The sequence below is a fragment of the Nicotiana tomentosiformis genome, chromosome 2, assembly GCF_000390325.3.
Source record: "Nicotiana tomentosiformis chromosome 2, ASM39032v3, whole genome shotgun sequence".
Taxonomy (NCBI): Eukaryota; Viridiplantae; Streptophyta; class Magnoliopsida; order Solanales; family Solanaceae; genus Nicotiana; species Nicotiana tomentosiformis.
The window spans coordinates 44,581,136-44,604,351 of NC_090813.1; positions in this window are offsets into that span (position 1 = coordinate 44,581,136).

Genomic DNA, 23,216 nt, shown 5'->3' on the forward strand with positions numbered 1-23,216 from the left:
TTGTGAAATTATGAGTTCTATTTATTAACTAAAATTTTCTGCCTGAGAAATTTAATTAGTATATAAATTTTTAAGCTATCGCTTGAATTTTTATTTTTTTTAGTATTCTTCCTTTATAACTATTTATTTATTATGATTTTAGTTAAGTGTATATGTACGACTTTTCTCATCATAATTGTAATTAGAAGTGTTATATTTTTATATTTTCCCACATTTGTTTTCTTCCTTGCTTATATAATCGTATTATCCATTGCTTAATATTATTAAATTATCATATGAATTATTAATAAATTATCAGTTTAATATAATAAAATGAATGTAATTTTGTATTACTTTTAAAATTTAACTTGATTTTATCATGTATGACTTTCTTATAATTATTTCGATATTTAAATTTATTAATAATATTTTCGAGTATTATTTATTTACTTAATTTTATCAAAATAAATTTAAAGTGGGGGATAGAATCACATTATATCTATTCTCATCTTTATACATTAATTTTTATTCTATAATATTTGATTTTTTTCGTTATGTTTATCTATAGTACGAATATTATTGTATTATTTTTCTTATCAATGGTTATGCCATATGGAATCATATAAATATTTTACTTATCTTTTTATATATAGATAGATATTGATATAGATATAGATTATCATATTAGGAAGAAACTACTCCCAAATTTGAATTAATTTTTTTTATTTCTTTATTTTGGTTTTTTTTTTTGTAACGACTCGGCCAGTCATTTTGAGAGTTATAGCCCTGTTCCCCTATTTACTGCTCATTTTATACTTTATAGTTGTTATGTGACTTATCGGGGTAGTCGGTTCAGGTCCTGAGAGATTTCGAAATGAATTCAGACACTTAGTCTCCAAAATAAAAACTTAAGTTGAAAAGGTTAACCGGATATTAATTTATCTGTAAACGACCCCAAAATAGAAATTTTATAATTTCAACAGCTCCGTATGGTAATTTTGAACTTAAGAGCGTGTCCGAAATTTTATTTGTAAGTCCGTAATTAAATTAGGCTTGAACTGGCTAAAATAGAAATTTAAGTTTGGAAGATTAACCAGGGAGTTGACTTTTTGATATCGGGGTCAGAATCCCGTTCTGAAAATTTTTATAGCTCCGTTATGTCATTTATGACTTGTGTGCAAAATTTGAGGTCAATCAGAATAGATTTGTTTGGTTTCGGCATCGAATGTAGAAGTTGAAAATTTTTAAGTTTCAAGTTTGAATTGGGGTATCATTCGTGGTTTTAACATTGTTTGATGTAATTTGAGGTTTTGATTAAGTTCGTATGATATTTTAGGACTTGTTGGTGTATTTGGTTGAGGTCACGAGGGCCTCGGGTGAGTTTCGGATGGTTAACGGATCGAAATTTGGACTTAAACAGCTCTTGGAATTTTTTTTCTAATGCCTGTATCGGTGGCAGCGATCGGGGGCAGCGACCGGGGGCGCGACTGGACAGAAACTTCAAGTTATAAATAAGGGATTTCGTCCCATTTTTTATTTTTGATAAATTGGAGCTTGGGGAGAGGCGATTTTTGAGAGATTTTCAAGGAAAAACATTGGGGTAAGTGATTCAATCTCGGATTTGGTCAATATACACGAATATATCATTATTTTTATCATTTAATTAGTGTTTTGAGATAAAAAAAATTGGAAAAAATTGTAGAAATCACATCGAACGAATTTTTGAGATTTCAATGCCGATTCGGAGTCAGATTTGAGTGAAACTAGTATGGTTAGACTCATAATTGAATGGGTTGTTAGATTTTGTAAGTTTCGTTGGATTCCGAGACATGAACCCCACGAGCGATATTTGAGTTAAATTTCAGGTTTTTATTTTAAAATTTATATTTTCATATGGAATAAATTCCAATAAATTGTATTGATTGAATCGAATTAATTATGACTAGATACTAGACTTTCGGAGGATAATTCGCGAGGCAAAGGCATAGCAGAGTAAAGAATTACAGAAGTCGAGGTAAGTGACTTGTCTAACCTTGTATGGAAAAAATTTCCCTTAGGATTGGTATTGATATGAAAATGTTGATGTGTTAAAAGTCGTGTACACGAGGTGACGAGTGTATACACGGGCTAAATGTGAAAGATTATGTCTTTAAATTGTGTAGAGCATTGTTGCATATTAATTAAATTATTTTATTTGGTTATATTCATCATCATTGATCTATTTTTATATTTTAAATTTTTCTGACATTTTTCGTGCGAATTGCTTTACCTGTTTAATTGAAACTGTGTTTCTTTTATTCTGTGCTCAATATATAAAAGTTAAATTTTTTAATTGAATTATTGTTAATATGAAGTATTTGATACTTTTAAATTTGGTGTTGAGGCAACGTGCTAAAAGTTGTGAAATATTATTTTTGCTGAGTTATTCATTCCCGAATATTTTGTGAGATTTTTATACTCATTGTGATTGATTCATGAGCTCCTTATTGTGGAAAATATTGTTGTTGTTGATTTATTTTGGCAAGTCAAAATATTTGGGCATTTGAGTGCAAATTATGATATATTGTGGTATTAATACGCATGCGGTGGTATAAGGTCTGGGTGTTGAAACGCATGTGGTGAGATAAGGGCAGCTTGATACGCGTGACTAGTAAGGAAACTACTAGAAGTCATGCGGTGTGATAAGGGTGGCTAAAACGCGGGATGCTATTTCGAAAAAAAATATTTTTTTAAAAATTAAATGTGAAGGTGTAACGACCCGACTTGTTGTTTTGTGAATTAGCATTTCGTTCAGCGACATAAGGTCCCAAGCAGCTTTATGATGTGTATTATGACTTGCGTGTGTGGTCGAGTTTGATTTTCGGATGATTCAGGATCAAATTGGAAGAACAATTCTTATTTAAGAAGCTTAAAAGAAAAGAATTTACCGGAGAGTTGACTTTTGAGCAAACAATCCCGCAATAGAGTTTTGATGATTCCAATAGCTCCGTATGGTGATTTTGGACTTAAGAGTGTGTCCTGAAAAATATTTGGAAGCCCGTAGCTAAATTATGCTTGAAATAGCTAAAATAGAAATTTAAGTTTGGAAGTTTGACCGGGGAGTTGAATTTTTAATATCGGAGCTGGAATCCGATTCTGAAAATTTGAATATCTCCATTATGTCATTTATGACTCGTGTGCAAAATTTGAAGTCATTCCGGATTGATTTGATATGTTTCGGCACGAGTTTTGAAAGTTGGAAGATTTGAAAATTTATGAGTTTGATTTGAGTGTGATTTGTAATTTTGACATTGTTTGATATAGTTTGAGGCCTCGAGCAGGTCCGTCTTATGTTTTAGGACTTGTTGGTATGTTTGATTGAGGTCCCGAGTGGCCCGGGTGAGTTTCGGGGTGAGTTTTAAACGAGTTTGGTCATTTCGGCACTCTGATGATGTTTTGGGACAGTTGAATTGTGGAGGGCACATTTTGGAATAAGGATGTGCGGCCGCAAACTCCCAAAGTGCGGAGGCAGTGGTAATTGTATGGACCGCACTTGAAATTTTGCTGTCCGCAGTTGAAATTGTGTGATCCGCAGAATTTTTCTCGCGGCCACAGAAAGGTAATTTTGCTGGTTCGCTGGTCCGACTTCGGAGGCGTATATCCTTTAATCTACAAGGAATTTGGAGATGATTTAAATACGAAAGTTGTAATCCTTTGAATCAAGTTTCCAGAAAGATATACCAATCATCATTTGGACATTTGTAGAGAAAGTTATGGTCAATTTATTGAAACCTAGTAGTGCAGAGCTGCAGAAGTGCGGCCTCACAATTTGGATTGCGGCCGCAGAACCTGGGATGTGCGACCGCACAAGAAAATATGCGGTTAGCACAATGGGGGTCAGATTTTGTACTATATGAACGAGGGGTTCATCTCATTTTTTATTTTTGGACTTTGGAAGCTCGGTTTGTGGCGATTTTTCATGGAAATTTCAAAGAATTCTTCGGGATAAGTGATTCTAACTCGATTTTAGCTATATTACATGAATAAATTGTTATCTTCATCATTTTAATCAGTGAATTGAGTTAGAAGTTGGGAAAAATTATAAAACGTTTTAAAAACGAAAAATATAGATTTGGAGGACGATTCGTTATCGAAATTTGATAAAATTGGTATGGTTGAACTCGTATCGGAATGGATGTTCGGATTTCATGAAAATTATATCGGGTTCCTAAAGGCAGGTCCCGCGTTGACTTTTAGTTGACTTTTTAATGTGAAATTTTAAGTCGATATTTTATTATCCGAAATTATTTTTGATGTATATTAATGAAGTTATACAATTAATTTGGATAGATTTGAGCTGTCCGGAGGTCAATTCAAGCAAGAAGGCTATTTTGGAATATCGGCCTAACTCCGTAAAGGTAAGTATCTTTCCTAACATTATGTGAGGGAATCTCCCCTTAGGCATTTGGTCTTATGTGGAAATTGTGAGATTGAAAATCATGTACGCGAGGTGACGAGTGCATACTTGGATTATATGTGCAAATTATGTCGGTTAAAATTCGTAGACACCCTTATGTATTAAATTAAAAAATTATTGTGACTTATTAAATCTCTTATTTGTCATGCCTCATTCCTTATTTGCCGAGGTTGTTTTAATATGATAATTTGGTGTGATTGCTACTTGACTTTTATGTGAACTCTGTGTTTGTTTGAGTTGCTATTTTTATGGAAAATACTTTCATTATTGATTTTATCTACAGATAATTTAAATGAGAAATTTAGTTAATAAGATATATAAATCTATTTATTTCCTGAAGTTGTGATTTAAAAGAGGTGTTGTTCCTTGATGAATTACTTTTCAATTCATATTGTTGAAATTTGGTATTGAATCATAAAGGCCGTGAATCATATTGAGGCAAGTGCTAAATTGAGAAATATTATTCGGTTGAGTTGTTCACTCCCAAAATTTTTGTCAAGATGTTGTACATATTATGATCGAGTCGTGGGCTTCTTATTGTAAAAATTAATGTATTGTTGATTTCTGTGACGAGTTATAATATTTGAGCATCTGTGATATGTTGTAATATTTGAGCACTTGAGATGCAATTTATGAGATAATGTGATATTGACACATGATATTGTTAGGAGGTTTGTTCGGGTGTTTGCACGAGGTTTCTGCCGTGCTATTGTTACTATTGATATATGCATATGCGGCATGATAAGGCGGGCTATATATATATATATATATATATATGTGTGTGTGTGTGTGTGTGTGTGTGCGTGTGCGCGCGCGCTTCATCCCCACAAAAAACTAGTGGGGGGTTGGGCATGTGGCAAGACAAGATGAGAATATTATTATGCATATGCGGCGAGACAAGGCGGACATTTATTTTATTATTGCGCACGTGGCGAGACAAGGTAGGCTATGTCAGGGATTGATTTGTGATGACTTGTGATGGCCTGGGGGCATTGTTGTTTATTGAAATTTATTTATGATTTGGGACTACGAGGCGGTACCTTGGGAGTGCCCTTTTGTTGATATTTCTCTATAGCTGCACTTGCCTTTGATTATTTTATTTTTCCGTAATATATAAATTTTTGTGTTCTCCGTGATGTATTATTTGACTTAATATTAATTTTTTTTTTTATATTTCTTGTTTTATGGTGTTGGCTTTGATTTTTCGTACGAGACTCTAAGGATTTGCATTTCTGATTTGTACTTATTTTTGATGAGTGAGTTGTTTTAAATAAAGAAATTACTCTTATGTTTTAATTTAATAAGTTTTACATCCAAACAATAGCTTATCTAATGCTTTATTTTAATTGAAATGTCATTTTCTTCACTCAAACGATTTCTAAAATAAACTCATTTTTTTGTTGCTTTCTTACTTGATTTAAATATTTTAACCTTATTTTATTGAAATTAAATTGATCCTATGGTTTTTATATATTGATATTTTGGGCACGTGAGTTGTCCGTGCAGTTGTGATATAGACATGGGCACGAGGTTCCGTGAAATATGAACGTGGGTTGAGACCCGTATTTTATGACTATGAGATGAGGTATCACAAAGTGATTTTATTGTGGAAAAATTTGTATTTGAAAGACTTGTTTAATTGGCTGTATTGGTATTCCTTATTTGGTAGGACAATAATTGTGGTATTCGTATTGCCTTGTTGTTGATACCACTGGTTGATTCTTATTCCCATTACTGCTATTTGATTTCCATCATTATCGTATACTGCTATATTGCATAGGTTATTTGACAGTGAGTGTCTTGACTGTACCTCGTCACTAATCCACCGAGGTTAGTCTTGATACTTATGGGGTACCGACTGTGGTGTACTCATATTACACTTCTGTATATTTTTTGTGCAGAGCCAGGTATTGGAGATATCGGATTCGGACAGAAATTAGAGTGTGATCGCAAGGATTCAAGGTAGAGCTGCTTGGTCATCGCAGTCCCTTGGAGTCTTTCCATTTTTATTGTACTGTCCACTCTTATTCGAACAATATTGTATATTCGATCCTTGGGATCACTGCATGTACTCAGTTAGAGTTCGTGACTCAGTATTACCAGTCTTGAGAGATTTTTATATTTGTTTCCGATGTTGATTTCGATTATTTAAAAAAAAATGGCTCGAAATGTAATTGTAATCGGCTTACTTAGTCTTAGAGACTAAGTGCCATCACGACGCCTTTGGTGGAATTTTGGGTCGTGACAAGTTAATATCAAAGCTCTAGGTTCATAGGTTCTACGAGTCATAAACGAGTCTAGTAGAGTCTTGCGGATCGGTACAGAGACGGTTGTACTTATCTTCGAGAGGCTACCGAACTGTTAGGAAATTTCCACTTCGTTCATTCCTATCGTGCAAATTTGTTGATTTTGGGATTTGAGCCTTTGTATCCCTATTCTATCACAAACGGTGAGGACACGTGCTACCGGGTCAGTTAAGCATGCACCCGCACATACTGCTAGGGCCGCAAGAGGCCGAGGCCGAGGTAGAGACCGAGATAAAGGCCGAGGATGGGCGCGTGCCGCGACCAGAGCACCTGTCAGAGCAGCATTTGATGAGCCGCCAGTAGCTCTAATTGGGGGATAGGTACCAGAAGCACCTGTTGTTACTTCCGGACTTCAGGAGACTTTAGCATAGTTCTTGAATATGTGTGGTACATTAACTCATCCGGGATTGATCTCTGTTGCACCAAATATTTCACAGATTGAGGGAGTAATTCAGACTCCTACCACCTGTACTCCAGAGCAGCAGGTTCATATTAGTCTGGTTTCAGGTATAGTACTGGTACAACCTGTTATTCTGGTTCAGCCTGAGGTCAGGCCAGAGGCATCAGAAGAAGAACAAAAGAGACTTGAGAGGTTTAAGAGGTATAGTTCATCTACTTTCAGTGGCACAGCTTCAGAGGATGCCAAGGATTTCTAGAAAAGTGTCACCGTATTCTCTGCACCATGGTTATTGTAGAAGTGAGTGGAGTTGCCTTTACTACATTTTAGCTGTCAGGTGCAGCGTATCAGTGGTGGCAAGTTTATGAAGAAGGTAGACCAACCGATGCAATGCCACCAACTTGGGCTCAATTTTCGGAAATGTTTTTGAAATAGTTTGTTCCCCAGACTCTCCGTGATGTGTGGCGCACAGAGTTTGAACGGTTGCGTCAGGGCACTATGACAGTATCAGAATATACTATCAGGTTCACTGAGTTAGCCCGTCATGCACCTATCTTGGTACCTACAGTCAGAGAGCGGGTCCGTAGATTCGTTGAGGGGCTCGATTATGATCTTAAAATATGCATGGCTCTAGAGTTGCAAACTGATACTCTATTTCAACAAGTAGTGGAGATTGTGAGGAGGATTGAGGGTGTTCTAGGTGAGGAAAGGGAGTATAAGGAGGCCAAAAGTTCTCGAAGCTCTGGAGGGTTCAGTGGATTTTACTCTTCAACTATGACCCATTATGGCAGAGGCTCAAGCAGTCGACCAGCTCAGTCTGCACGTCATATTACTCGGGGTGCTCCAGTAAGTTCTTATAGTGCACCACCAACACGAGATTCTTACAGTAGTTATTCCAGATATCCGGCACAGGTTCAGTACGAGCAGCCGCGACCTCAGAGGGGTTGTTATGAGTGTGGTGATACTAGGGAGGGGTGGATTTTATCAGAACACTCAGGCTATGGGCCCCAATACAGTTACTACCCCACGTGCACAGCCAGTTAGGGGTGGAGGCCAGGCGGGTAGAGGGCACCCTAGAGGGGGAGGCCCGACCCGTTGATAAATTTGATATGTATGGCTAAGGCCGCTACATCAGATGTGTCACGACCCAAAATCCTGCCACAAGCGTCGTGATGGCACCTAGTCTCTAAGACTAGGTAAGCCGATTTCAATTACATTTTGAAGCCATTTAAAAAAAAAAAATTAAATAAGTAATCAAAACTAACAACGGAACAAATATGAACATACAACGTCCCAAAACTGGTAGTACTGAGTCACGAACTCTAACTGAATACATGGAATGATCACGAGGACCGAATATACAATACTGTTTGATTACAAATTAACAGTACAATGAAATGAAAAGACTCCAAGGGACTGCGACGATCAAGCAGCTCTACCTTGAATCCTTACGATCCCGCTTTAACTCTGCTCAAGTCCGATATCTCCAAAACCTGGCTCTGCACAATAATGTGCAGAAGTGTAGTATGAGTACACCACGGTCGTTACCCAGTAAGTATCAAGACTAACCTCAGTGGAGTAGATGCGAGGTACAGTCAAGACAATTAAGTTTGGCAATAGGAGCGATAAGGGTGGCTATTAATACTGTCTGGGCGGAGCGATAAGGGTGGCAGTAGGAGCGATAAGGGTGGCTATTGATATTGTCTAGGTGGAACGATAAGGGTGGCTATAGGAGCGATAAGGATGGCTATTGTCAGGGACGATATGTGATGATGTGGAGTTGTGGTGTGGTGATTTTCATGTGATATTGTAATTTTCTTGTGTTTATTTTTATACCTTGTGCAAAGTGTCTTGTTGTTGGTAAATTGATAATAATATGATTTATGTTGAAATTGGGAGTCTGTGGCTATTGCCAGGCGGATTATAAAATAAAATGTGGGCACGAGGTGCTACGAGTAAATAATGAAGATATTGGCACATGAATTTATCCGTGCAGTTGTGATATAAAATGAGGGTACGAGGTGCCAGGAAAATATAATGATTTAATTATGGGCACAAAGTGCCGTAGAAATATAAAAAATGGGCTGAGACCCGTGTTTATCAAAAATATGAAAATGTGCTGAGACCTGTGGTTGAATGATTATGAAATGAAGTATCACATAGTGACTTTTTAATTGAAATAATTATATTCAAAATATTTAATTGGAAGGATTTTTATGCTATCTGTTTTTCTAGTATTTTATATATTATATTGCACATGTTAATAGATTAGTGAGTGTCTTGACTGTGCCTCGTCTCTACTCTATTGAGGTTAGTCTTGATACTTACTGGGTATCGACCGTGGTATACTCATACTACACTTTTGCATATTTTTGTGCAGAGCCAGATATTGAAGATATCGGACTTGAGCAGAGTTAAAGCGGGATCGTAAAGATTCAAGGTAGAGCTGCTTGATCGTCGCAGCCCCTTGGAGTCTTTTCATTTCATTGTACTGTTAATTTGTAATCAAATAGTATTGTATATTCGGTCCTCGTGATCATTCCATGTATTCAGTTAGAGTTCGTGACTCAGTACTACCAGACTTGGGAGGTTGTATGTTCATATTTATTCCGCTGTTAGTTTTGATTACTTATTTAATATTTTTTAAAAATGGCTTCAAAATATAATTGAAATCGGCTTACCTAGAGAATAGGTGCCATCACGACGCCTGTGGCAGGATTTTGGTCGTGACACATCAGGTGTCGTTACTGGTATAATTTAATTCATAATAGAGGAGCCCTATTCTTATTTTGATTCAATTCTAAGTATCGAGGCGAGTCCTCTTATTATGCTCCACTTATGTCACGACCCAAAATCCCAACCTGTCGTGATGGCGCCTATCTCGATACTAGGCAAGCCGATAATCTCAATAAAACACAATTTCTCTTAAGTTTGAAAATATAATATTTAAATAAGATACAAAATCCCACAAATACTGATACGAACACTCCCAAAAACCTGATTTTACTGAGTACATGAGTATCTAATATGAATTCAAGTATGGAAAATACAGTCTATAATAGTCTAAGATCAAATACAGTAAACAAGGAGATAGGAAAAGAGAGACAAGGTCTGCGAAACACGGCAGTTACCTCTGAATCTTCGGAAAATCAACTGTGCGATAAAATCAACTCCCGCTATGTCCAGAAGCACCTGGATCTGCACACGAAGTGCATGGTGTAGTATGAGTACAACCAACTCAGCAAGTAACAATAATAAATAAGGAATTGAAGATAGTGACGAGCTACACAGTTATAGTTCATTTCCAGTAATTCCAACAGAGAATAGATATGCTTTCAAATAGATTAAGTCAAATCAATTTATACAGTTCAAATTCATGTAATCCGGATATAAAATCTTCAGAGAATTCACAACAATGACAAATAGCAACTAAGTGCAACAACAAATGAAAAGCAAGTACAGCCTCTCAGGGCAACAATCACTCCACTCGTCACAACAACTCAACCACTCGGCTCTCAGCCCTTAGCACTCATACTCAATGGTTACCCGCGCTCACTGGGGGTGTACAGACTCCGGAGGGGCTCCTACAGCCCAAGCGCCATAATCTGCACGGACAACTCACGCACTATAGTATCCTGCACGGACAACTCATGTGCTATAATATCCTGCACGGACAACTCACGTGCTATAATATCCTGCACCGATAACTCACGTGCCATAATATCCTTACCTCACTGACAGGCCCTCGACCTTACTCAGTCCTCAACCTCTCTAGTCTCTCGGGCTCTCAGAAATCACAAAGATCAGCCCAAACAAAGATAACATAGTGTATCAACAAATATTCAGAAAGACTGAGTTATAATACGCAAGAAAAATCATGACTGAGTACAAGACAATAATTAGCAAATAATTCAACCAGTACGCGACCTCTACGGGTCCCAAAAGTACTATAGCATAGCCTAAGCGTGATTTCTAACATGATTTACAGTCAAATTTCTTCAACACATAGAGAGCATATAGTTAACAATAAATTATTCAACTATACAGTTTCCACGGTACGGACCAAGTTACAATCCCCTAGGTGCACGCCCACACGCCCGTCACCTAGCATGTGTGTCACCTCCAAAATAATCACATGACATAAAATTCTGGGGTTTCATACCCTCAGGACTAGATTTAAAACTGTTACTTATCTCAAGCCGTAAAATTCTTATTCTGCAATGTCCTTTCCTCATGAATTGGCCTCCAAACGCCCCGAATCTAGCCATAAATAATTCATTTAAGTCAATAAAATTCATTGGAATTAATTCCATAAGAAAATGCTAATTTTCCATAAAAATCTGAATTTTAGCTCAAACATCGCCTGTGGGGGCCATGTCTCGGAACCCGACAAAATTTACAAAACCTGGAAGCCCATTCAACCACGAGTCTAACCATACCAATTTTACCAAAATCCGACCCCAACTCGATCCTCAAATCTTCAATTTAAACCAAGAGGGTTTCCAAACTGTTCAAACTTAATTCACCAATTAAATGATAAAAACAACCATGGATTCGGGTAATTTAACCAATATTGAGTTAAGAACACTTACCGCATTGTTTTCCTTGAAAAACTCCCAAAAATCGCCTCTTCTTGAGCTCCAATCCGTCAAAAACTGAAAATGGGACAAAGTCCCATTTTCAGAACTTAAACTCTCTGTCCAGAGATTTGCTCTACGCGATCGCGAACAATCCTACACGATCGCGAAGAACAATTTTTCATCGCCCAGATTTTTCTCTACGCGATCACGGACTTTCCCACGCGATCACGATGCACAACATCACAGACCTACGCGATCGCGGACCTAACCACGCGATCGCGAAGCACAAACGCGTGATTTTCATTTCTGCCCCATTTCCTCTATGCGAACGCGACCTTCTTCGCGCGTTCGCGAACAACAAACTCACATAGCTACGCGATCGTGTCCCGCTTCACGCGATCGCGAAGCACAAAATATCACTGCCTCAAATTAACCCTATGCGATCACAGATATCCCCACGTGATTGCGTAGAACAAAAACCTCTACTGACCAACTAAGCTTACGCAATCGCAGACACACTCACGCGATCGCGTAGAAGGAAAACAACATCAGATATCAGACAATTCCAGCAGCTGTTCAAGTCCAAATTTTTGATCCGTTAACCCTCCAAAACTCACCCGAGCCCCTCGGGACCTCAACCAAATATAACAACAAGTCCTAAAATATCATACAAACTTAGTCGAACCCTCAAATCACCTCAAACAATGCTAAACCCATGAATTACACCCCAATTCAAGCCTAATGAACTTTGAAATTTCTAATTTCTACAAATGACTTCGAAACCTATCAAATCACGTCCGATTGACCTCAAATTTTTCACACAAGTCATAAATGACATAACGGACGTATTCAAATTATCAGAATCGGATTCCAACTCCGTTATCAAAAAATCAACCCCCCGGTCAATCCTAAAAATTAAACTTTTGGCATTTCAAGCCTAATTCCACTACGGACCTCCAAATAATTTTCCGTGCATGCTCCTAAGTCCAAAATTACCATACGAAGCTGTTGGAATTATCAGAATTCAAATCTGAGGTCTTTTATACATAGGTCCACATCCGGTCAACCTTTTTAACTTAAATTTTCAATTATGAGACTAAGTGTCTCATTTCATTCCGAATTCCTTTCTGACCCGAACCAACTAACCCGGTAAGTCATAAAATAACTATAAAGTATAAATTGAGCAGTAAATAGGGGAACGAGGCTGTAATAATCAAAACGACTGGCCGGGTCGTTACAACTTATGGGTGAGCTTCATAATTATGTAACATACTTATGTGTTTACCCCTGATGGGAGATTTTATTGCGATAACCGTATCTATCATTTTGTGTTGTACACTATTGAGGACGATGAGTCCGAAAGTGACTTTCTATTACTCGCTACAGTGGGTTTTGATATAATTTCGGGGTAATTGATTACAATTTTATGAATTATATGCCCTGCCGATATGGGGGTTCATTATGTGTTGTGAAATTTTTTCACGGAATTTATTAAAAAGAATAAATAAAAGAAATGAAAAATTTCAGTTGGCACAATGTGCATATTACTTGTGATTCAGAGCTGAGGATGAGATCCTCGCATTTTTATATGATGCGAAATATTTAAATCGGGTTACAAGCCGCGGTGGAAGTTATATAAGGATGAGATCCTTGTGGTTAAATTCATGTATTTTTAAATTCTCCCTTTGTTATATTAAATTTGTACTATAGTACTAATAGGGAGTCATGTCTGTTAGGCTTATTGGGTAATTCTTTTATGTGTTTCTCTTCATATTTATCCATATATGTGCTGTAATTATTGCGTTTTAGCCTACGAGGTGGGTGGCCAGGTGACTTGTTAATCCAGGTAAATAATTATGAGGTTTTCATGCCTCGCGTGTTGCTGTCAGCATTGTGGAAATTTAAAATGAGGTTTTGGATAAGGTGAGGCTAATCGATGATGCTGGAATTAATTATGAACAATTGTTATGACCAGAGATATGGTTATGGTCATACGTATGATGGGTGCGTAGGCACGAGTTTCTACAGCCGGTTGAAACTAATACCGTGTGTTGATGTGAAAACCAGGCCTTTTGAAAATGTTTGGAGTGTAAGAAATTGGTTTCAAAATTTATAAATGTTGATAAAAGAAACAATCGCAACTGAGATGGTGTTGTCAGACCATGTTAAATTTGCGGTGGCGTAGAATCACCAGCGAGTATGTGTGTAAGAATACACTCAGTAATTTAATGTCCTCAGAATAATTCTTGGCACGTTCGAGGACGAACGTATGTTTAAGAGGGGGAGAATGTAACGACCCGACTTGTCGTTTTGATTATTAGCGTCTCATTCAGTGACATATGGTCCCAAGCAGCTTTGTTATGTGTATTATGACTTGGGTGTGTGGTGGAGTTTGATTTTCGGATGATTCGAGATCAAATTGACCGGAGAGTTGACTTTTGAGCAAACAACCCCAGAATAGAGTTTTTATGATTATAATAGCTCTGTATGGTAATTTTGGACTTAGGATCATGTCCGAAAAATTATTTGGAATCCCGTAGCTAAATTATGCTTGAAATGGCTAAAATAGAAATTTAAGTTTGAAAGTTTGACCAGGAAGTTGACTTTTTGATATCGGGGCCGCAATCCGATTCTGAAAATTTGAATACCTCCATTATGTCATTTATGACTCGTGTATAAAATTTGAAGTTATTCCGGATTGATTTGATATGTTTTGGCACGAGTTTCGGAAGTTGGAAGATTTAAAAATTTATGAGTTCGATTTGGGGTGGGCTTCGTAGTTTCGACATTGTTTGATGTGATTTAAGGCCTCGAACAAATCCGTGTTATATTTTAGAAATTGTTGGTATGTTTGGTTGAGGTCCCGAGTGGCTCGAGTGAGTTTGGGGGTGAGTTTTGAACTAGTTTGGGCATTTCGGCACTCTGATGATGTTTTGGGACAGTTGAAGTGCGAAGGGCACATTTTGGAGTACGGATGTGTGGCCACAAACTCCCAAAGTGCGGAGGCAGTGGTAATTGTGCGGACCGCACTTGAAATTATGCTGTCCGCAGTTGAAATTATGCGGTCCGTAGAATTATTCTCGCGGCAGCAGAAAGGTAGTTTCGCTGGTCCGACTTGAGAGGCGTATAACTTTTAATTTACAAAGAATTTGGAGATGCTTCAAAATTGAAAGTTGTATCCCTTTGAATTTAGTTTCCAGAAAGGTATACCAATTAGCATTTGGACATTTGTAGATAAGGCTATGGTTAATTTACTGAAGCCTGATAGTGCAGAGCTGCAGAAGTGCGGCCGCACAATTTGGATAGCGGCCGCAGAACCTAGGATGTGCGACCGCACAAGAAAATGTGCGGTCAGAACAATGGGGGTCAGATTTTGTACTATATGAACGAGGGTTTCATCTCATTTTTTATTTTTGAACTTTGGGAGCTCGGTTTGTGGCGATGTTTCATGGGTTTTTCAAAGAATTCTGCGGGGTAAGTGATTCTAACTCAATTTTGGCTATATTACACAAATCTATTGTTATCTTCATCATTTAATCAGTGAATTGAGTTGGAAATTGGGGAAAATTATAAAACTTTTTAAAAATGAAAAATATAGATTTGGAGGACGATTCGTTATCGGAATTTGATAAAATTGGTAAGGTTGAACTCGTATCGAAATGGGTGTTCGGATTTCATGAAAATTATATCGGGTTCCGAGAGGCGGGCCCCCACATTGACTTTTGGTTGACTTTTTACTGTGAAATTTTAAGTCGATGTTTTATTATCCGAAATTATTTTCTATGTATATTAATGAAGTTATATAATTAATTTGGATATATTTGAGATGTCCGGAAGTCAATTCAAGCAAGAAGGCTATTTTCGAATATCGGCCTAACTCCGTAAAGGTAAGTATCTTGCCTAACCTTGTGGGGGGAGAGGGGGGGAGGGGGGATTTTCCCTTAGGTATTTGATCTTATATGGAAATTGTGCGATTGAAAATCATGTACGCGGGGTGATGAGTACATAATTGGATTATATGTGCAAATTATGTCGGTTAAAATTCGTAGACACTCTTATGTATTTAATTAAAAAATTATTGTGACTTATTAAATCTCTTATTTGTCATGCCTCATTCCTTATTTGCCAAGGTTGTTTTTATATGATAATTTGGTGTGATGGCTACTTGACTTTTATGTGAACTCTGTGTTTATTTGAGTTGCCATTTTTATGCAAAATACTTTCATTATTGATTTTATCTACAGATAATTTAAATGGGAAATTTAGTTAATAAGATATATAAATCTATTTATTTCCTGAGGTTGTGATTTAAAAGAGATGTTGTTCCTTGATGAATTACTTTTCAATTCATATTGTTGAAATTTGGTATTGAATTATAAATGCCGTGAATCATATTGAGGCAAGTGCTAAATTGTGAAATATTATTCGGTTGAGTTGTTCACTCCCGAATTTTTTTTCAAGATGTTGTACATATTATGATCGAGCCGTGGGCTCCTTATTGTGGAAATTAATGTATTATTGATTTCTGTGGCGAGTTGTAATATTTGAGCACTTGATGTGCAATATGTGATATGTTGTAATATTTGAGAACTTGAGGTGCAATTTATGAGATATTGTGATATTGACACGTAATATTATTGGGAGATTTGTTCGGGTGTTTGCACGATATTTCTGCCGTGCTATTGTTACTATTGATATATGCACATGTGGCGTGACAAGGCGGGCTATATATATGTGGGTTTGCGCATGTGGCAAGACAAGGTGGGAATATTATTATGCGCGTGCGGCGAGACAAAGCGGGCATTATTTTATTATTGCGCACGTGGCGAGACAAGGTGGGCTATGTCGGAGATTGATTTGTGATGAATTGTGATGGTCTGGGGGCATTGTTGTTTGTTGAAATTTATTTATGATTTGGGACTACGAGGCGGTACCTCGGGAGTGCCCTTTTGTTAATATTTCTCTATGACTGCACTTGCCTTTGGTGATTTTGTTTTTTCGTAATATATAAATTTTTTTGTTCTCCGTGATGTATTATTTGACTTAATATTAAGTTTTTTTTTGTATTTCTTGTTGTATGGTGTTGGCTTTGGCTTTTTCGTACGAGACTCTGAGGATTTGTATTTCTGGTTTGTACTTGTTTTCGATATGTGTGATGTTTTAAATAAAGAAATTACTCTTATGTTTTAATTTAATAAGTTTTACATCCAATCAATAGCTTATCTGATGCTTTATTTTAATTGAAATATCATTTTCTTCACTCAAACGATTTCTAAAATAAACTCATTTCTTTGTTGATTTCTTACTTGATTTAAAGATTTTAACCTTACTTTATTGAAATTAAATAGATCCTACGGGTTTTATATATTGATATTTTGGGCTCATGAGTTATCTGCGCAGTTGTGATATAGACATGGGCACGAGGTGCCGTGGAATATAAACGTGGGTTGAGACCCTTATTTTATGACTATGAGATGAGGTATCACAGAGTGATTTTTATTATGAAAAATTTGTATTTGAAAGACTTGTTTAATTGGCTGTATTGGTATTCCTTATTTGGTAGGACAATAATTATGGTATTCTTATTGCCTTGCTGTTGATATCACTGGTCGATTCTTGTTCCCATTACTGCTATTTTCTTTCCATCATTATCGTATACTGCTATATTGCACAGGTTATTTGACTAGTGAGTGTCTTGACTGTACCTCGTCACTACTCCACCGAGGTTAGTCTTGATACTTACTGGGTACCGACAGTGGTGTACTCATACTACACTTCTGCATATTTTTTGTGCAGAGCCAGGTATTGAAGATATCGCATTCGGACAGAGATTAGAGTGTGATCGCAAGGATTCAAGGTAGGGCTGCTTGGTTGTCGCAGTCCCTTGGAGTCTTTCTATTTTTATTGTACTGTCCACTCTTATTCGAACAATATTGTATATTCAATCCTTGGGATCACTTCATGTACTCAGTTAGAGTTCGTGACTCAGTATTACCAGTCTTGGGAGATTTTTATATTTGTTTCCGCTGATGATTTCGATTATTTTAAAAAAATGGCTCGAAATATAATTGTAATCGGCCTACTTAGTCTTAGAGACTAAGTGCCATCACAACGCCTGTGGTGGGATTTTGGATCGTGACATAATGCTCCCGCGGTGATATAAGAAAATGAGATAGTGTGAATTTATTTATGATTTGGGACTACGAGGCAGTACCTCAGGAGTGCCCTTGTTGATATTTCTTTATGACTGCATTTGCCTTTGGTTATTTTGGTATTTTTTTAAAGTTGTAAATTTCTATTTTTCCTTCCGCGAGGTATTGTTTGCCCTTATTCTATGTAGTTAAATTGTGACATACTACTTACTTGATTTTTTTCTCATTGTCATTTTTATTATTATGTTGTTAAACTTCCACCCTGTCTTTTATTATTTCAGTAGGGCCTGACCTGACCTCGTCACTACTCTACCGAGGTTAGGCTTGATATTTACTGGGTACCACTGTAGTGTACTCATACTATGATTCTGCACATCTTTTTGTGCAGATCCAGGTACTTCCTATCAGACTAGGCATCAATGAATTAGACTGTACACTGAAACTTCAAGGTATATCTGCTAGCGTCCTCAGATCCCGGAGTCCCCTTCTATCCTTATTATGTCGTTTTCCTTATTTTCTTTAGACTCTGATGTATTTAGACACTTAGAATAAATTGTTAGAAGCTTGTGACTTATTCCTACTGGGTTTTGGGAGTTGAAATTGTTAAATTTACAGTTCTTATTTATTCGACTGTTAAGGATGAAATTTCAGTTTATATTCAATTATTCCGCATTGATAGGCTTACCTAGTCTCAGAGATTATGTGCCATCACGACATCCTATGGAGGGAATTTGGGGTCGTGACATTTTTATTTTAAAATAATTTTAAAATTCCAACTTGAAACTACTCCCCAATTTGAATTGGCAATTTTTTTTTCAATTTCGTTTTTTATTTTAAAATAATTTCAAAACTCCAACTTTATTTTGTTAGAAAGGTAATTTATTTTTTATTTAGAAAAGTAGTTTATTTTGTCTTAACACTGCCACTTGACTTTTTGTGATTATGCCACTTATCTTAATATTATGCTTTTGCCTCTCCTTTTATTATATATAGATTTAACTTTCAAGTTTAAATAGAACCCACGAATCCTTAAAGTTAAATTTAACTTTCACGTTTAAATCCTAAATGTGTTAAGTCTCGTCAGCCGTGCAAAGTGTTCACAAATGTATCATAGTTATATAGCAGAAAAGATCACAAATGCATACGCCTACATGCATCATGCACTGTCCAAATTCTTTTCTTGTTCCTTTTATTACGTAGATCAGCTACCAGTTGTAGAGTTATCACATTTTCCCTTGGGTTTTCTTGTAAAGCATGCAGCTCTTTTGGTCATCAGTTGACCACTTGTTTAATCTAATACTATATTATGTTTGATGAAAAAAGACCAAGATTTGATACACTAAATCTCCAAATCAAACTAGCGCCTAACCACTAGCATATACTGATATATATAATATCATTAATCTTATCATCAAATATAATTAAACAATTTGGTTAGCGAAATAATTACATAACTCCAACTTCTCATATTTTCCTTTATTTATTTTTCCTTACCTTTCTTTTTTAATCATTACTCACCTTAAGCCTCATATTCTAATTTCTTTAACATTCCTAATCACTTACGATATCTAAAATACTAAAAGAGATAAGCCCGTACAAACTAAACTAATGGCTTCAAACAATGATTCCATTTAATAAACACAACTTCCAACATTAAAGCATGCTTATCGGCGACCTTTAAATAAAAAATCATTATATTTTTATCAACTGCGAAAGAAAGGATCCACTTAAGAATTAACTCAAAACTGGTAGGAGCTTTTCATCTACTTGTAGCAAGCTAAAAGACTTCTAGCTATTATAATGAATATTCCGTTACTATCAACAAAAAAACAAAAAAAACAAAAAAAAAAAAAAACACTCAAAACTGGATAATAACAGAACTCTTTTTTATCTTGAAAAGAAAGGAAAAAGAAGAAAAAACAGGTCAAGTATGACATCATGCTAATACAGTGGTGAGTAATATATTCCGATTTAGGAGCTTTGGACAATGTTTATAGAATAATAAATTTAGGCCTTCCGATTTGGCTCAAATTAGAAGGTTTAATCACAAACATGAATTGGAGAGAATGACATGGGCATGAGATTTAAGATGAATTATTCCTAAAATGTCAGTATCGAAGACTTCAAGTAAATCCCTCGATGATATTTAAGAAGGCGTTAGTTGTTGGTTACTCCGAGTACGCACTTGCAAGCATTAATAAATAGAAATTGTGAAGAAAAGAATGGACCACCTTACACTCTTTGTCTCGTCTATTTTGTTATTTTGTATGCCTTTCAATATTTTCTTCGACATTGTCTTCCACGTCCTTTACCACCGTAGTAACAATGCTATATTGTTGTATTAGTCTTGTAAAATTAATGAAGTTGTACACTTGAAGCAAATCTCAAAGCCTATCAATTTTGTCATACATGTTTGAAGGATTGAAATACCCAAAGAATAATTTAGCCACAGGCAAAAAATTTAACAAACACTATATATAAGAAATTTAGTAAACTAAGGAGAGAACGTGGTAGGAGGTTTTTTCACAACTCATAAACTCTTGAATCTCTCTACATCATAGTTACCTCTCTACAATAAAAAATATGTAGTAGCACCCCTACTGCCACGACCCAAAATCTTAACCTGTCGTGATGGCGCCTATCTCGATACTAGGCAAGCCGACAATCTCAATAAACTGCAATTTCTCTTTAAGTTCGAAAATATAATATTTAAATACAATACAAAATCCCACAAATACTAATACGAACACTCCCCAAAACCTGGTGTCACTGAGTACATGAGCATCTAATATGAACACAAGTCTGAAAATACGGTCTATAATAGTCTAAGACCAAATACAATAAACAAGGAGATAGGGAAGAAGAGACAATGTCTGTGAAACACGGCAGCTACCTCTGAATTTCCGAAAAAATCAACTATGCGAGAGAATTAGCATCCGCCATGTCCGGGAATACCTGGATCTACACACGAAGTGCAGGGTATAATATGAGTACAGCCAACTCAGTAAGTAACAATAATAAATAAGGATCTGAATATAGTGACGAGCTATACAGTTATAGTTCATTTCTAGTAATTCTAGCAGAGAGTAGACATACTTTCAATTCCAGCAGTTTAAGTCAAACCAGTTTTATACAGTTCAAGTTCATGTAATATGGATATAAAATCTTTCAGAGAATTTCATAACAATGACAAATAGCAACTAAGTGCAAAAATAAATGAAAAGCAAGTACAGCCTCTCAAAGCAACAGTTACTCAACTCGCCACAACAGCTCAACCACTCGGCTCTAAGCTCTCAACACTCACACTCAATGGGTACCCGCGCTCACTGGGGGTGTACAGACTCCAGAGAGGCTCCTACAGCCCAAGCGCTATAATCTGCACGACCAACTCACATGTTGCACGGACAACTCACGTGCCATAGTATCAATATCTAGATCTGTACGACCAACTCACGTGCTGCACGGACAACTCACGTGCTATAGTATCAATATCTGGATCCGCACAGCAAACTCACGTGCTGCACGGACAATATCTCATAATCAAGCCCTCGGCATCACTCAGTCATAAATCTCTCCAGTATCTCGGGCTCTCAATAATCATGAAATCAGTCCAAACAACAATGATATGATGCATCAATAATGAATAATAAAAACTGAGATAAAATAAATAAGTAAATTGTGACTGAGTACCAAACAATAATTTAGCAGATAATTCAACATGTACACGACCTCTGTGGATCCCAGCAGTACCAACATATAGCCTAAACATGGTTTCTAACATGTCTTACAGTCAAATTTTCACAACACATAGAGAGCATATAGCTAACAACAAATTATTCAACTTTACAGTTTCACGGGACGGACTATGTCACAATCCCCTCGGTGTACACCCACACGCCCATCACCTAGCATGTGCGTCACCTCAAAAGTAATCACATGATACAAAAATCCGGGGTCTCATACCCTCAAGACCAGATTTAAAACTACTACTTAGCTCAAACCGTAAAATTCTTTATTCTGCAATGTCTTTTCCTCGTGAATTGGCCTCCAAACGCCTCGAATCTAGCCACAAATAATTCGATTCAGTCAATAAAATTTATTGGTATTAATTTCATAAGAAAATGCTAATTTTCCATAAAAATCCGAAATTTAGCTCAAAATTCGCCCATGGGGCTCACGTCTCGGAACTCGATAAAATTACAAAATCCGAACACCCATTCCGATACGAGTTCAACCATACCAATTTTATCAAATTCCGATAACAACTCGATTTCCAAATCTTAAATTTTCGTTTTTGGAAGATTTTACAAAAATCTTGATTTCTTCCATGTAAATCCGAAATAAATGATGAATATAACCATATAATCATGAAGTATAATCACTTTTAGATATAGAATACTTACCCCAATCCATATGGTAAAAATCGCTTCAATACGAGCTCCATAGCTCCAAATATACTAACAATGGCTAAAACCTCGAAATATTAGTCTGCCCAGGAATTTACTCTTCGCGACCACGAAGCACAAACGTTTTCAGCCCCGAAATTGCTCTTCGCGATCGTGGAAGACCAATCGCGATCGTGAAGAACAAGCTCCCAAACTCTTCCAGATAACTTCTAGTATAATGGTCATAACCTTTTGTACAAAACTCTAAATTATAAATGGTTTAACATTTTGAAAACTAGACACAAAGGACTATAACTTTAATTTGTTGTTCATCTCCCAATTCCTTATTGATTGCTAGATATAAGCTTCCAAAATTCGTGCAACGGAGATTTCCAAACTCTTCCCAGCCTATAGTTTATCCACTATAACATTTTGTACACAATTTCAAATCACAAATGGTTTACCTTTATGAAAACTAGACATTAAGAGCTACAACTTTTATTTTTGGATTATCTCTAAATTTCTTATAGATTGCAAGAAATAAGCTTCCAAAGTCGGGTCACTGTAGCAGGATTTTCCTCTACGCGATCGCGAAAAGGCTTCCGCGATCGCGATTCACAATGCCCAAACAAAAAAATTGCTCTTCGCGATCGCGACCATTTGTCCGCAATCGCGATGCATACCTCTGTGGCCAAAAACCAGCAACTAAGAATGGCCTAGAAATGGTCCGAACTCACCTCGAAACTCACCCGAGCCCCTCAGGACCTCAACCAAATATACCAACAAGTCCTAAAACATCATACGAACTTAGTCGAAGCCTCAAATCACATCAAACAATGCTAAAACCATGAATCATGCCCCAATTCGAGATTAATGAACTTTGAAATTTCAAGTTCTATATCTTGTGCCGAAATACATCAAATCAATCCGGAATGACTTCAAATTTTGCACACAAGTCATA